Here is a 16,896-nt window from a genome sequence, read left to right on the forward strand (position 1 = left end):
CCAAACTCCTGATTTATCCCTCCCCATGCCTTTCCCTTTTGGTAACCAGAAGTTTGTTTTCTATGTCTGTGAGTCTGTTTCTGTTTTGTAAATAAGTTCATTTGTGTTATATTTTAGGTTCCACATAGAAGTGATATCATATGGTATTTGTCTTTCTCTGACTTTCTTCATTTAGTATGATAATTTCTAGGTCCATCCATGTTGCTGCAAATGGCATTACTGGAAATGAAGTATATTTTAAGTGGAAAACATACTATATGTGCAGAGACATAGAAAGCCCAGCACTTTCAATAATAGGAATATATTTGCCATGACAAGATTTTCGCCTGTATTTTAGCTTATGGAACAGTTGAAGGAGATGCAATTGGAGAAATAAGTTAAATCGCAGAGATAAAATTTTAAATATATTATTTTGGCAATGTGAAGTCCACAAAGGATTCAAACAAGGGCTTGCCAAGATCAGATTTGTGTTATAGAAAGATTACTCAGTGAAGAGGATGAATTTTGGTGATTCTCTCAAATTTAATCTTGTTTCTTTAGGCTGTGGGACAGATGTTAAAAATGACAACTTCATGTCCTTTTTACAGTTTATATTAACCCTCTGAATTCTTTGTTTCACTTACAAGCTCACCTTTCTGATGTGCAAACCTTTTGATATTATCATTCAAAAGACCTTCCTTAGTATCAAATATCTTGTTTTGAGTGTTACATTTGTTTTCTATTGCTGCTGTATACAGTATCTCACACTCAGTGGTTTAAAACAGTACAGATTTATTATCTCATCATTCTGTAGGTTAGAGATCTGACAGGAATCTTACTGCACTAAAATCAAAGTATAGGCTGAAGATCTTACTGCGTTCCTTCTTGAGATTCTAGGGGAAAACCAATCATTCCCTTGCCTTTTCTAGCACACAGAGACTGCCTACACCCTGTAGCTCATGGGCCACTTCTCCATCTTCAAAGCCAGCAATGTCTGGTTGAGTTCTCACATTGCATCACTCTGACTCTGCTTCTGTCATTGCGTTTCTTCCTCTGACTCTCTTTTCCACTTTTAAGGACCCTTTTGATTACATTGGGTCTATCGGATAATCTTTCTATTTTGGGCATCAGCTAATTTGCAGCTTTAATACCGTCTGCAACCTTAATTCCCTATTGCCATGTAAAATAACATATTCATAAGTTCTGGGGCTTAGGATGTGGGTATCTTTGTCAGGCCACATAACATTTGCTGAATAGCCTCGCAACCAAAGTCTCAGAGTTGCCATGATACGATCATAGAACTCTGACTCTGCTTTCCCCGTGGTGAAGAATTCAGGTTGTGTTATGTCCATGATGCTGGATGTAAATTCTTCTACTACCAGGTCTGTTTCTCTCCTTCTATATCACAGTTGTTCACAATCCTCACTGCCTAGCTCTCTTGAGGAAGTGCAGAATACGGACATAAAGTCCTTCATGATTACAAATGATCCACTGATTGCTTACAAAAGGGCTTCTTTTATAAGAGTATTCTCATTCAGTTCTGACACCAAAGCTTTGAACTAGCTTTTAATCTCCCTCCTCTTTTGCCATTCTTCAGATGAGACAACAAATGTTCAGAGAAACTAAGGGTGGAGCTAATAAAGTTGGCACTAAAACTCAAGCCCAGGCCTCCTGCCTTCACACTGGCGTATCTGCCACATTCCCCACCATGACAGCTTCTCTGTGGGATGTGCCGCTGGGCTCACATATTAACATCGCTTCCGCACAGAATCCCTACGATTCATGAAGGGGACTCGTTATTTCCTATCCACGACCACCAAACCCCATCTGAGCTTCTCCCGCCATTGGTAATTCTCTCTCTACTGCCAGAGCGCGCCCACTGGCCTTGTCCCCCGTCCCCCGCCGCCCCCCATCCCCCCCCCCCAACCCCGGTCTCATATCAGCTTCTGCAGTTGAGCAGGCTTATTCTGGCTCCAGCTGTGGTCTTTTCTGCTCCAGATGGGAGGGAGGAAGAGAAACATGAAGGGAGGGGAAGCGGCCCCTCTCAGAGATGCGGAAAGCTTTAGTGCCCTTCTCTCACGGATACCTGCTGTTTTGCTTTTGTTAGAAATCACCACCAGCCTGGCGGCGATATTAACCCGCAAACTACAGTCACAATCAGATCACACTCTTATTTCCTGGGATTCTCAGAGGCTTCAGAAAGTTATAAATATACCACTTTACAGACTGAACTGGATGCCCAGGGAGAAACCCCCGGCGATGAGCAATAGGACCTCGTGCTGATTAGATACACATCTTTCAGAGTTCAGAGCATGTGCTCTCAGGGGTTTACTCTGTATCCGCTACCCATCCTGAAATTGCTCTGATAGCACAGAAGACATTAGACACAACTAAGTCCTTCTTAATGATCCCACTTGAAAATGATATTTGTCAAGTATTTTAAAGGTTTCAGATTCCTTTAGCTTACATGATTTTATTCAATTCTCTCAGCATTCCGTGAAGTAGGCAAGGCAACTGCAAGTACCCCTTTTCATAGATGAAGATGTCGAGGCCCATCTTTACAGAGCTAGTGAATGGCAGAATCAAGATTAGAATTCAGGAGCCAGGTTCCAGTTCACCTCTTATTTCCCTAGGCCATATTGTTCTCATCACTAGCTACTCACTTTCTCTCTTTTACTGCCTTTTCCACCTCATTGGAAGGTGGCTTGAGGGAACTAAAGTGATGGCAGATGCCAAATCAGAGAGCTGTCTTTTAAAATATAGTTTTCAATGACAACATAGTTACCTAAAGTATATTTGCATTAGCCTGGGGCACTGTTCTCAATAAAAATGTTTCCCTTTCCAATCACTGGTATAATCAAATAAATATGTATTGCTGGCTAACTCTGTCACAGCCCTGTGCTAAGTGCTAGAAGAGACGACAAAAGAGAAAGGGTCAGAGGTAAGGTTACTGTCATGGAACTTAGGCTGAGTGGAGAGAAAAAGTAAAATCCATGGAATGTTAAGGAACCATTAGGGGTTCCCTGGTGGCGCAGTGGTTGGGAGTCCACTCCGCAACGGGAGAGGCCACAACAGTGAGAGTCCTGCGTACCACCAAAAAAAAAAAAAAAAAGGAAACTCATGCTGAGTATTAGTGCACAAAGAGTGGAATGAGTTAGAAATAGAGTTTGAACTGAGTGTGATGAAATTAAGTAAGGGGAACGGGGAATACAGGCTTTGTTTTAGTTTGTTTTGTTATTTGTGTTAAGTTGGGGGACACCCTTAGTAAAGATCTAGAAGAGGAAAAAGGTCTGCGAACAGCCATCACGAACGAGGTTCTGGCAGCTTTCTGATTTTTGAGAAGCCTCATCCTTAGATCCATCTTTTTGCCTTTGGAACGATGATGAGGCCTCAACCTACATCCTTGCAGAACTTTGCCACTGAACTCTTGCCGGCAGTCAGAGTCTGAAACCCTTCAGTTTCAAATGTGGGTCCAAATGACCACAACCATCTACCAGTGTTTTCCAGGATGCTCAGCACACCCCTGTCCTCATACCCACACATTCTTGAAGGGAAGAAGGCTGTTTTTATATAACACAATGGCCCAGTACTTTCCCAGAAAATATAAAGGATTTATTTATTTTTGGCTGTGTTGGATCTTCATTGCTGTGAGTGGGCTTTCTCTAGTTGCGGTGCGCGGGCTCCTCATTGCGGTGGCTTCTCTTGTTGCGGAGCACGGGCTATAGGTGCACAGGCTTCAGTAGTTGTGGCGCACGGGCTTAGTTGCTCTGCAGCATGTGGGATCTTCCCGGACCAGGGCTCGAACCCGTGTCCCCTGCATTGACAGGTGGATTCTTAACCACTGCGTCACCAGGGCAGTCCCGTGTATTTTACATATAAGCTTTGGCATATACATCTCATATAAAAATTCCCAGTGCACTCAAACTATGGTAGAGACTTATAATATGTGTCTATATCTACTTTTCTTCTTCCAGACACATGGGAAGATTCTCCCTTCTTGAAATTGGATAGTGTTGTTCTGGCCAAAGGGTTAGGCAGAAGTAACATGAGCAACATATGTCACTTTTAGATCAGGGCATTTAACTCTGACATAAGATCCTCACAACTGGCAAAATCCCAAGATGAGGAGGACATGGAGCTGAACTCCCTACTTAGGTGTGATTGACAGATACTGTGAATGAGAAATTAACCTTTGTTGCTTAAATCACTAAAAATGTTGGTGTTGATGTATTCTGCAGCATAAGCTAGCCAATTCTGAATGCCTTAATTTAAATTTTTTTGATGGAATAAATTCAATCTACCTCAACCCAGTGTCTGATTCTCAGCAGTTCCTCTTTATTTTCCTTTAGGTCCTTGACTTCTATGTTCAGCCTACTCATGATGGGTTTGTATTGTTTCCGGGCCCCTATCCGGCTTGGTAGCCATTTTTCTGAAATCTTTCTTGAGAATTATCTTGTCAAAGAATTTGGACCAAGCCCCGGGAAGCCCAGTGGTAAAGCAAAGGATCTAGATACCCAGACCTCTGTGTGTCACCCATCGATGGCACACTGTTCCATGTTTCTATATCAGAGGGTCTGATCTCTCCTTCTATCTGCTTTTAGGAAGTACTAGGTACCCTCTACCCCAAAATATAAAACCCTGCTTTGTTAGAATACTGCTAGGAGGAAGTTAGCCAAGATACAAATCCATCTTGTCTAAATGGGCCAACAGTATGTAGGCTGGCGAATGGTAAACTTTAAACTTTTAATGTGTTTTCTTCCTACTTCTTCAAGGTGTACTTCCTTTCCCTCTCCCTAAAGTTCTAGCTGCTCCTGCTTGATAGACACCATCCTCATTATTAGAGTATACTTTGTTGCCATAGCAAATTTGTTTTTACTCTCACATTTTATTGCACTTACAGCTGCTACAGGCAAAAGAGGAGGCAGGTGGATCGTGATTTTATTTTCTCTCAAGTAGCCAGGCTTCCTCCTGATCTGAGAAACTTTTAACTCCCCCCAAAAGGGTGCAGTCTTACAGCCAGGAATAGCAAAGGTGGTGTGCATTGCATGGGAAGACAGGCTGTGGTTCTCTAGCCTGGGACTTGAACAGGGCACAGTGCTTTCCTGACCCAGGTCGGCTTACAACGTTCTTCTATTCACTCTTTCCTTTCAGGCTTCAGTATTTATACTAAAAGAAAACCAAAAAAGTAAGTAGGCCCTCTATCAGTGATAAAGATCAAAGAGGAAGCAGAAGTTGGAAAGTTTCACCAAAATAGCTTTCTAAGGTCCCTTAGTACAGGGTCTCAAGGTGGTCCTGAACCCCCCAAATTATAATAATGATGATAGTAATATCTTACATGTGCATAGTACCTTTGATCTTTCAGTGCATTTTTACATGTACTGCCTAATTTTTCTTTTTTTGTTGTTAAACAGTAGCCCTTAATGAAGACTTCTCCATGGACTATATTTTATACTGACGTCTTCATTCGTCCATTTTGTCGCTTTTTCAACAAATACTTTCATATCTCCTACTGAGTTACTATTTGTACTGAAGAGACGGCATCTTAAACTACCTAATCCTGCCACTATTTTACTTTATGTGCCTCAATCGTATCCCAGCAGACAGGACTTGCTATTTGAGAATGTGTTCTTAGACAGCTTCTGGGGCTCCCATGGGGGCCACTCCAGTGTGAGGCCCTCTGTAAACTTCACAGGCTGATGGAGATTCAGGGTTTCGTCCAGTACTAGGACTATGGATTTGACACCTAGAACTTTAATTATCTGTCTATCACAGGCCAGTGACTTTTGCTATTTATATATTAAAAAGTGCAATTAAGGTTTCCGTTCTCGGCATGATATTAAACATCATCAAACTTTATAAATACTTCTTAAATATTTTTGCAGGAGGAAAAAATCTGTGACTTTCAACTGTAATTTTTAAACGTTCAATATGTATAGACAAGCTGCTGTATTTTATATAAATGAATGTATTCATAGAACAAACTTTAAATTTCAGAAAACAACACAGATTGTAGGAGTTTAAATTCCTGTTCGTATTCCAGTAGCAATGAGTAATGTGTCCATTTTAGGAATAGTGGCAAACGACTGAGGAGGAGTGCATTTCTACACTTGCTGGAGATTGCTATTTTGTGGAGAAGCATTTGTGGTCTGGTGACTCAAGACAGGGAGGTAGGCAGCTACCCGTTCTATGTTCTAAATTCTGCTTCCACTGCTCCATCTGTGCTGGGCTCATGCTGGGACCTTGTCTAGGTAACACTACCCTCTACTGGGTGGAACCAGAACTCCTCAATCCTTTAATCCAGGGCAACGTGTTGTAGAATTTAAACTCTAAGACAGACGTCAGGGATGGTTTTAACAGATGAGGAAACTGACATCCAGAAGGCATAATGGTCAAGGCTGTGACTCTTGACAGTTTGTATCAGAGACCAGTCACAGAACTGTGCTTTCTTGACTCTGGGATGGCGGCTCTGAATAGCACACACAACAAAAAATATAAATGTATTACCTGCAGCTATAGGAGTATTTGTTAAGTAACCAAATGTCTATTGCTGCATGACGTACCTGTGCTATTTAAATCTACGTCAGGTGAAAATTTCAAGATTTATCATAGACCTCTGCATTATTTGTAAAACCACTCGAATACTTTTTTTCTTTTTCTTTTTTAAATGTTTCACCATTTGCTGCTTCAGTAAGACTGTGTCTTCAGATGGAACTTTGTCCTAAGGGCCTATGGAACTTTGTTAATGGGCACATTTTCAGAGCAGGTTTCTCCAATCGGAGGACCTTAATTGGTATCCTTACTACTTCTCCTACATTTTCATGCAGCGTTATGTGTTCAGCTCGACCTGCATAGAATGGACCAGATGAATAGATGGAGGAGGCAGCTGTCCATGTGGGAAAGAAGGGATTTGACAGGCCAAAATATCACGTGATGTAAATGACAGTAACACCTCACCTCTTAATAATTCAAATGTCGATCAATCTCACCTCTTTAGCACACAGTTAAGAACCTAGCAGTAGGCAATAAAGACAGCAGAAACTGGTGTTGCCTAGACCTTAATCCCATTAAGAGTGGCCCCCGGGGGCTTCCGTGGTGGCGCAGTGGTTGAGAATCCGCCTGCCAATGCAGGAGACGGGTTCGTGCCCTGGTCCGGGAAGATCCCACATGCCGCGGAGCAACTAAGCCCGTGAGCCATGGCCGCTAGGCCTGCGCATCCGGAGCCTGTGCTCCGCAATGGGAGAGGCCACAACAGTGAGAGGCCCGCATACCACAAAAAAAAAAAAAAAAAAAAAGAGTGGCCCCCGTGCCCTCACTTAGTGTCCATATTCTCTTTTTTTAAAAAAATTAATTGATTAATTTGGCTACGTTGGGTCTTCGTTGCTGTGCATGGTCTTTCTCTAGTTGTGAGCAGGGCCTACTCTTTGTTAGGGTGTGCAGGCTTCTCATTGCAGCGTCTTCTCTTGTTGCGGAGCACGGGCTCTAGGCACATGGGCTTCAGTAGTTGTGGCTTGTGGGCTCTAGAGCTCAGGCTCAGTAGTTGTGGTGCATGGGCTTGGTTGCTCGGCAGCATGTGGGATCTTCCCGGACCAGGGCTTGAACCCATGTCCCCTGCATTGGCAGGCGGAATCTTAACCACTGCACCACCAGGGAAGTCCTATATTCTCTTATTTCACGTAGATCCTTTAAAATCAGTCCAAAGTACATGAAGACAGAGAATTATGGGGTCGGGGCAGGAGTGGTAGTGGAACGAGCTGTTACAGGCACGTATACACATAGGAGTACAAAGTAATAGCTGGTGACATGACAGAAAGCAGGAGACAAAAGGAAGAGATTCAACTAAAAGTATTGTGATCTCAAGATCACTAAGAACCCTTTGCAAAGGGACCAAAATTCACACTCACCTTGGGAGAGTCCAAGAGTTAATTTTATAACAGTGACCTAGAATGGTTAAAAAAAAAAAAAAAAAAAAAAAAAAAAAAAAGGTTAAATAGTGTTCTATTTAATCCCATTTAGAGTAAAAAAAAAAAACCACTTCCACAGTCTCCATTTATTTAGATTTCTATTCAAAAATAGTTAGAATGAATAGGAACTTCACTAATTTGTCATAAGCTGTTCAGAAAATTCCACTATCTAGAAGAAGCCATAAGATTAAGAGAACTTGATGAATCTTATTGGCTCTTTGGAATTCCTGTATTAAAATATAAAGTTGCTTTATTCAAGTCATTTAACAAAAAGTATATCGAGTGCCTCGTCTGCTCTGTGCCAGGCAATGTTCTAGTCAGTAAAGATGGTACATGTATCCAAACAGACTTAAATTCTGGTCCTCACTGAGGACGAATGGAGGAAGGCATTTAATAAGCAAAATAAATACATAAATGTATACAGAATATGAGATGTAAACAACTATTTGAGGAAATACAAAATAGAAAATGGGGACACCGAGCACCAGTGAGTCTGAGGAGAAGCTGCAGGTTTAAATGAGCTAGTGAGGAGAGGGAGAAGTGGGTGGGGGGCGAAAACCAAAAGAGGGTGAGGAAGCAAGCCACGTACGTGTCCACGGGAAGACTGGTTACCGTACACACTTACCCTGATTAACCGTGATTCCTCCATGATCTCAACGGTAAACTCCAGGCTCTGCCCACCCTCTCTCTTATTTTCAGTTCTTTTCTTCTGCTCCCTGACTCCAGCAGTCCTTGGATCTGACACTGATCCTACCCCCATTTCACTGGCTCTCAGCCTTCTCAAGTCCTTAACTTCCCTTTAAACCCCACGGTCAACCATTATTACCACTCCCTAGCACTCCCCTAAATTCTCTTGGCCCCTCTGGCTTCGCTGTACTCATTTAGTAAAACTTCAGCCGTGGGGAAATCCAAATTGTCTTCTACTCTGTGCCTATAACCTATCACTTTAAATTAAAGACTGCAGATCTCAACCAGGCTCTTAATGCCGCCCAGAAATCATACCGCAGAATTCTAGTCCATTTCCTCCTCCACAATCCCAGATGTATATTCCACTCCCTTTCCTGTTTAACTCCAGCTCAACTCTCACTTTTATGACCTTGCTTCCTATTCCACAAAGAAAAAAGAACCCATTAGGGGACAACTTTCACAGGTTCCCACCACCATACCCACCCAGCTAGCAGCATCAGAGCTGCCTTCTGCCCTGTTATGGTAGATGCAGTGTCTGTGCTGCTAAGGACACCTCCTTTGGGCACCCCATCTAATCCTTTTTTGTCTGTCCAAGGATGCTCCAGCAACCTTGTCCTGCATCATCATTTTTTCCTCTCTACTGAATCCTTCTCATTAGCTTGCTTTCAAACAAGCCTGCTCTGGAGTGTATGTCTCTTTCCAGCTACCAATTCATTTGTTTGCTTTATTACGGCAAAATTTCTCAAAAGAGTTGCCTATACTTAGTATATCTGATTCCTCTTCCACCCATTCTTTTTTTGAAATGACTCCAGTCAGGTTTTCCAACTTTCTAGCCTCCCAAAACTACTTTTTCAAGCTCCCTAACAATCTCTAGTCCTTTGCTATATCTAGTGATTACTTTTCATCAAGATTGACCCACCTGTACCATTTGATTTAGTTTTCATCATCTATTAATGCTTCTTTTTATTGCCTGTCACCTATTAGGTCCTAAAGGGATTTTGATGGGAATGCACTGGAGTCTGGAACCCTGAATCTGTGGGGGCATTATAATAAAAATAAGATTTGTATAGCACTTCACATTATCAAAACAAACAAGCTATAGAGCATCTATTTGAATATTTACAATAATCCCAGGAGAAAGGCATTTTTCAGATGAGAACTCTTAATAAGGAAGACGTGAGAAAGACAAGATTACATACATTTATATAGCTTCTCAGAGGCAGAAGCAAGCCTGTATTGGACAGTGGCTACTGGATGGTGGGAGCTGAGTAGAGGTGGGTAGTTCCACATGCTGAAGAGGGAATCTTGCCAAAGAAAGGAAACAACATCAAAATAAATAAATAAATAAAGGATGGAAGAGGCTAATTTTGTCCTATTTGTCATTTTATGCCCAAACTATTTTAATGTATGAGACATGCTACTAGAAAAGTTTAAAGTAATAAGGAAGAATCCTTGAAGTTGGTTTTAGGAATAAAATTAAAAGCCATTGGGCTCTACCCTTATGCCTAATGAGAAATCAGCAACAATGCTTTAAATTTCAATTTTTGCTCTCCTTGCAAAAAGAGTATTGATTAAAAAAAGAAAAAAAGTGTGAGGACTGTTATGGGTTGAATGTTTGTGCTCCCTCCAAATTCACATTTGAAATCCTAATCCCCCATGTGATCTTATTAGAAGGTGGCCCTGTGGGAGGTGATATGGTCATAATAAGGTCACAAGGGTAGAGACCTCCTATATGGGATTAGTGTCCCCAGAGAGCATTCTCACCCTTTCCAATATGTGAGGATGCAAAGCGAAAACAGCTGTCTGTGACCCAGAAGAGGGCTCTTACTGGAACCCAACCATGCTGGCACTCTGATTTTGGACTTGAAGCATTCAGAACTGTGAGAAACAAATTTCTGTTGTGTATAAGCCACCCAGTCCATGGCACTTTGTTACAGCAGCCTGAAATGACCAAGACGAGGACATTACAATTTAGTGCCTTAGTCCAGCCTATGATTAAAAAAAAAAAAAAATGATAGAATGAATGGCTTAAACAACAGAAATTTATTTCTCATAGTTCTGGAGGCTGGGGATTCCAAGATAAAGGCCCTGGCATATTCAGTGTCTCTTGAGAGTCTGCTTCTTGGTTTATAGACAACTGTCTTCTAACTGGCTGGGTCCTCATGTGGTCCAAGGGGAAGGGAACTCTCTGTGATCTCTTTTATAAGGGCACTAATCACATTCATGAGGGGTCCACCCTCATGACCTCACAAAGACCCCAACTCCAAATACGATCACATTGGTGATTAAGTTTCAACATATGAATCTTGGGAGAACACAAACATTCAGTCTACAGCAGTGCCCAGTATTTTTCACCCTGAATCTCTAATATTGCAAGAGAATCTGGAACTCTCTAGAGTTCTTCTCAGAGACTGACCTGAGAAGGTTGCCACCACGTCTTTCTAGAGTTGGTCTTAGGACACAAGCAAATCTAGGCAATACGTAAGAGACTAAAAAAAAAAAAAAAAAGTTTGCACGTCATCCATCTCCAGCCCTGACCATCTGTCTCGCACACGTGCACATGTGCACACACACACACATTGATACAGAAGCAACCCACTGCTCTTGTATGGAAACAGTTACAGTTCAAGCTGGTAAAACATTCTGCTGAGCACCTTCTACAAAGATTAAACCTTTGTCTTTCTTTGCTCTGAAGCTGATAGAGGAGAACACTTAGATGAACTAAATAATAAAGTGATCCCATTCCTGTCACTTACTTCCACATATATAAGGATAAAAAGGCCATCCTCACATGAAATTGTAATGCTGACTACCTTACTCTGCTCACTTTAAATCCAATCACTTAGAGCAATCCATGAGCATTCAAATACACAGAAGATTGCAGTTTCATAAATTGAGACAACACGATTCAGTGCCTTGACACTGCATTTGCTATCAGTTAGGGTAGTCACAATCTCAAGTATGAGAGGAGGAGTGGCATATTAACCTAAATACTGCTGAAGGGACTGTGCTGCTTTCACAAAGTTATTTAAAAAATTTTTTAAATTTTTTATTTTGTGCATTGTACTTCAGTAAGCCTAGACAGAGAATCAGCGATGTGGGTGCTGTACACCCTCTGGCCTCTGCATCTTGCCCACTATTTTATTTTTTTAACATATTTATTGGAGTATAATTGTTTTACAATGGTGTGTTAGTTTCTGCTGTATAACAAAGTGAATCAGTTATACATATACATATATCCCCATATCTCCTCCCTCTTGTGTCTCCCTCCCTCCCACCCTCCCTATCCCACCCCTCTAGGTGGTCACAAACCCCCGAGCTGATCTCCCTGTGCTATGCGGCTGCTTCCCACTAGCTATCCACCCTACATTTGGTAGTGTATATATGTCCATGCCACTCTCTCACTTTGTCCCAGCTTACCCTTCCCCCTCCCCATATCCTCAAGTCCATTCTCTAGTAGGTCTGCGTCTTTATTCCCGTCTTGCCCCTAGGTTCTTCATGACCATTTTTTTTTTTTAAGATTCCATATATATGTGTTAGTATATGGTATTTGATTTTCTCTTTCTGACTTGCTTCACTCTGTATGACAGACTCTAGGTCCATCCACCTCACTACAAATAACTCAATTTTGTTTCTTTTTATGGCTGAGTAATATTCCATTGTATATATGTGCCACATCTTTATCCGTTCATCTGTCGATGGACACTTAGGTTGCTTCCATGTCCTGGCTATTGTAAATACAGCTACAGTGAACATTGTGGTACATGACTCTTTTTGAATTAATTATGGTTTTTCTCAGGGTAATTGCCTAGTAGTGGGATTGCGGGGTCGTATGGTAGTTCTATTTGTAGTTTTTTTAAGGAATCTCCATACTGTTCTCCATAGTTTGCCCACTATGTTAAATCCTACTTTATCAATCCCTTATATGATCTTGATATATTTTAGGTCTGTTTTTGTTTTGTGTTCAAAGACTTATTTAAATAGAGTTGTACCACCTATCATATGTAGCAGTGTGACTGAGAGAGAAAACTCATGGGTGTCTTAAGCAAGTTATTTCTCTAAGTCTCTTCATATATAAAATGATAACAATACTTACCTCAATGGATTATTATGAGAACTAGACAGAATAATATGAGCCATTGAACATTGCTCTCTCTTTCCCTCACCTGAGGTTACCCCAAAAGTATCCATGTAAGAATCAAGAATGTGTTTTAGTTATCAGTGAATATTTCCTTATGTTACCCCCCTCCTTTTTTTTTAACAGAGATCATTTTAATGGAAAAGGAACTAATAAAAGAAGACAAATTACCTACAGTCCCATCTCTCATTATATACCCTTATTCATTCTCTCAACAAATATTTATTAAGCATCTATTATGTGCCAGGCATGGTTCTAGATTTTGAAACTAGAGCACTAAATAAAATAGACAAAAATTCTTGCCCTCAGGAACAGCTTTCATTTTTTTTCTTTTTTACACTTCTCTTCTGTATACACACATATGTGGTTGCAAAAACCGTAATCATAGTTTTTATTCTGCTTTCATTTATGATTAGATTCTTTTAAGTTTCCATGTTGCTAAACTCTATAATTTTAATGTCAAAATAATATTCCTTGGAGTTGATACACAATAATTTAATTGCCCAGTCCCCTAATGTTGGAAATTTAGCCCCAGCACCCATCCCCAGGTACAATGAGCATCCATGTATATTCACCTTTTTCTACTGATTTCCTTTATATAACTACATCGTGGTGAGATTACTGTGTCACAGTATATGAGCACTATTAGTCAGATCATTTAGGTAAAAGAAAAAAATCTAACTCATTATTCTGTGGTGGATTCTCTCTACATATTTTGAAGACAGTATACAATTCAGTACTCAAAGGTGTGAAACATACATGGAATGGTACATACAGGAATTCAAAATACATTCAGGTAAGAGAGGAAGAAATAGACAGATTTTAGCTATACAGCTCTTAAAAACAAAAAAGATGAGATTTCCAAAGAGGAAGGTGTATGGCCCAGTGTGGCAAAAGGTAATCAAAATGGGCAGAGTGGGTTGAGGTTATGCAAAGGTCACAATTGTGGAGTGGATAAATTTGAACATGATCTAATAAATGGTGGAGAATCATTGTCATTACTTCAGCAAGAGAACAGCACAAAGAAAGGAGTGTTATATAATCTGTAAAACTAATATTGTCTTGCTCTAGGGAAGGTGAGGAACCTAGATACATTTCATTTTACTGAGCTTTTACATTTGCTATTAAACCCAAATGCTTCCTCTCACTGTGTTTCAGAGCATGAGGAATGTAAAAAAAAAAAAAAAAAACCTAAAGCAGGATCAAGCCCAATGTGCTGAGGGAGGATATCCTAAATGGGACATGCCTGGTCAGCACAGCAGGCTTGACCCTCCTCTGAGGAAGACACAGAATCAATAATTCCCAGAAAGGGAGTGGCAGCTCTGTATGATGGAAAAGTTCTTCCAGCTCCTGGACTATCCAAACACGGTCCCTCCATTCCACGTAATTAGGCTTCTACTCAATAATGAGGCAGCATTTATAATCTGCTGACATTTCAGCCTGAAGGCCAGAGAGTACAGATGAGGAAGTTTTGCTTTTTGTGTATTTTTTCCTTGTCTTCGAACCAAAGGTTATTGAAATTGACAAGCTGGGCAGTTGGCTGAAGAGTACTGCCCAGTTCCCTTTGGAGGACTTGGGTGTGGTAGTGATTAGATACCATTCAGGCCATTTGTTTCCAATTAATTAGAGGAGAAAAACAGACTCTAGGTTGAAAATGTTCATCTTCACTTTATACTTGTTTTCCTCCTACCTAACGGTAGAACAGTGCCTGGATTGGTGCCTGCCACATAGTACCTGCTCAACAAGGTCTGACTAGTAAATGAATGAACCATATATACTAGTTGCTCATTAATATTTGGTAATTGGCTATTTGCTCAGTTTACAAGTTTTCTGTACCTGTATCTTTGTGACTAAAACTTAGTAAGGGAGAAAACTGATTTTTCACTCCATTACAGTGAGAGGAGCTTGAGAGAAGAGCTAAGGAAAGGAGAAGAAAGCACAGACTTCACCATAGGGAAATGTGCCAGATGGGCCTTTATTACTTTTAGTTATTAAAAGGCCTCCTGTCAGTTGTAAGCTATAAAGCTATCATAAAAAAAGCTATAAACTATCATAAAGAGATAAGTGAAGATGTCATTGTTCTGTCCAGTGTTCCATTATCAAAGGCTAGTGTAGTAACTAGCACATAGGACCCATTCGTGCATATTTGGTGAATAAATGATTGAATTAAGGGAATATGTTTCTTCCTCCAGGAATTTCATAGTGAGGGTAGGAGACAGAACCCCACAAGAGAACTGTGGAACCTTAGAAATCTTCTATAGCCTATGACTCCATTAGTGGTCAATTCTCATGAATATTCAATCAGCCATGAACCCACCTACAGAGCCATTTTCAAGAACAGATGCTTCAGTGTCTATAAGGACACCTTGAGAAACTCTGCAGTTAATTTCTAACTCTGTATCTACCTCTGTGCAGGTACTGGCAGAGTGGGAGAGATTTGAAAACAAAAAACAAATAGAAGATCAGATATTATTCTCTAGTTGGAGAAAAAATACATATACTATGGAATAATGAAAGAATAAGAACATAAATGCAAAAATTCCCCAATTGCAACCTTTTGCTCTTAGATGATTGCCCTGAAACGCATGATCACAGCTTGGAAATAAACATCAAATTGGTGGGATATAAAGCTAGTTATAGTCTTAGAAGCCCTCGTTTTGCAAAATTATCTTGCAAGTATAGCTCACTACTGATGATATCCTAGGTACCCAAACCAGATGGCATAAGATTTGCTACCTTAAATGCGCAGCCCACATGCCCACTGAATTGTGTAAGGGGCTAACCGGGAATGTTAGATAACAACCCAAGCAGCATAAACAACCTTGAAGTCATAGAAAACTGTACGAAAATATATAGCTTTCTAAAGGTTTTAAATGTTTAAAGCCCCTTAAGAAATAAAACACTTGCAAAATAAATATAAGAAATGTTAAATTGGCACTGGATTGACATACTATAATGCAGCAGTAGCAAACGAATCCCTTGGTATCTGAATAGTTAAGAGCCGGGGAGGATTTATAATCTAGGGCAACTAATACACAGAGCTGTAAGTGCTGGTCTAGCACTAAGAATTCAGCACAACTGTACTGATGTCTTCCTGTGGAGGCTTATGTATTTTTCTGCTTTATTTTAGGACAGGAGAGTACATAGAGAGGTGAATCAGAGATCTATATTTATAATTCTATTTCTATTTGATACCACAGTTTGCATTAAACAATATCAGACATTAAAAAGGTACTTTGCTGTTCTCATTCTTAATGTTCAACAATTTTAAAAAAATGTTTGCAAGATATCACTCCAGGTTCATTGTATCTTTCCTCACCAATTAGTTACTGCATTCGTTCGTTCACTCAACAGACATTTGTTGCCTTCCTACTAAGTGCAAAATGCTGTGCCAGGCTTTGAACATGTGAAATGACTGAGAGGTAACCCATCCTGATTGAAGTTCACAGTCTTTGGAAAGTCATTTAGTTATGAGTAGTGATGCAGGAAAATATTAGTATGTTTAAGTAAGGGCAAATCCTTTGGTGTGGTTGGTGTGGATACAGCATGAAGGAAATGTAGAAAATTAAACTGGAAAAGTAATGAGACATTCTCCTGTTAATAGAAGACCAATGGATAAATAAATTTGAGTTTTGCAGTGGGGTGTGTGAGAAATGATCAGGTTACAGTTTTAAATGATGACCTTGAAAAAACTATAGAGAGGACAGCTTAGAAGAGAAAGGCACTGAAGACAGAGAAAATTAGGGAAAAATCTGAAATCTTCCAAGGATACTGAGTGTTTTGGATTAAGCCTGCAAAAGTGGGAACAGAGAAAAGAAACGTATTCAAGAGGCATTTCTGAGGCAGAATTGACAGTCATAGCAATTTACTGTGTAATTAGTAAATCAGATGTGTATGAATTATGACTAAAGATAGGAGTCGATGAGGTTATAAATAAAAACATAAAGTGAGGGGGAAAAAAAATCCAAGGCTGAACTTGGGGAGAGCTCCAATATTTAAGAGACCAAGAAGAGAAAAAGGAGCCACGGAAGAACCTAGGAAAGAACCATGATTGATTCTGTGCTTTTTACAGGTAGACACAATTTTCTTTCCATCATATTTACATCTTTCTTAATACTTACACATTAATGC

At 40.3% G+C, this 16,896-nt stretch overlaps 2 long non-coding RNA genes across 2 annotated transcripts in view; one reads left to right on the top strand and one right to left on the bottom strand.

Moving 5' to 3' along the window:
• The window catches only part of LOC136792090 (uncharacterized), a 314,851-nt gene that overhangs the window by 277,294 nt on the left and 20,661 nt on the right, over positions 1–16,896 (top strand). The gene's annotated exons all lie outside the window — the stretch shown is intronic.
• Positions 3,631–8,832, bottom strand: LOC136792089 (uncharacterized). Its single transcript, XR_010835251.1, has 4 exons — positions 8,566–8,832; positions 7,881–7,917; positions 4,878–5,145; positions 3,631–3,793 (listed from the first exon to the last, which is right to left on the bottom strand). It is a non-coding gene; the product is annotated as an uncharacterized lncRNA (long non-coding RNA).

Source organism: Kogia breviceps, chromosome 11 (assembly GCF_026419965.1).
Source record: "Kogia breviceps isolate mKogBre1 chromosome 11, mKogBre1 haplotype 1, whole genome shotgun sequence".
Classification (NCBI taxonomy): domain Eukaryota; kingdom Metazoa; phylum Chordata; class Mammalia; order Artiodactyla; family Physeteridae; genus Kogia; species Kogia breviceps.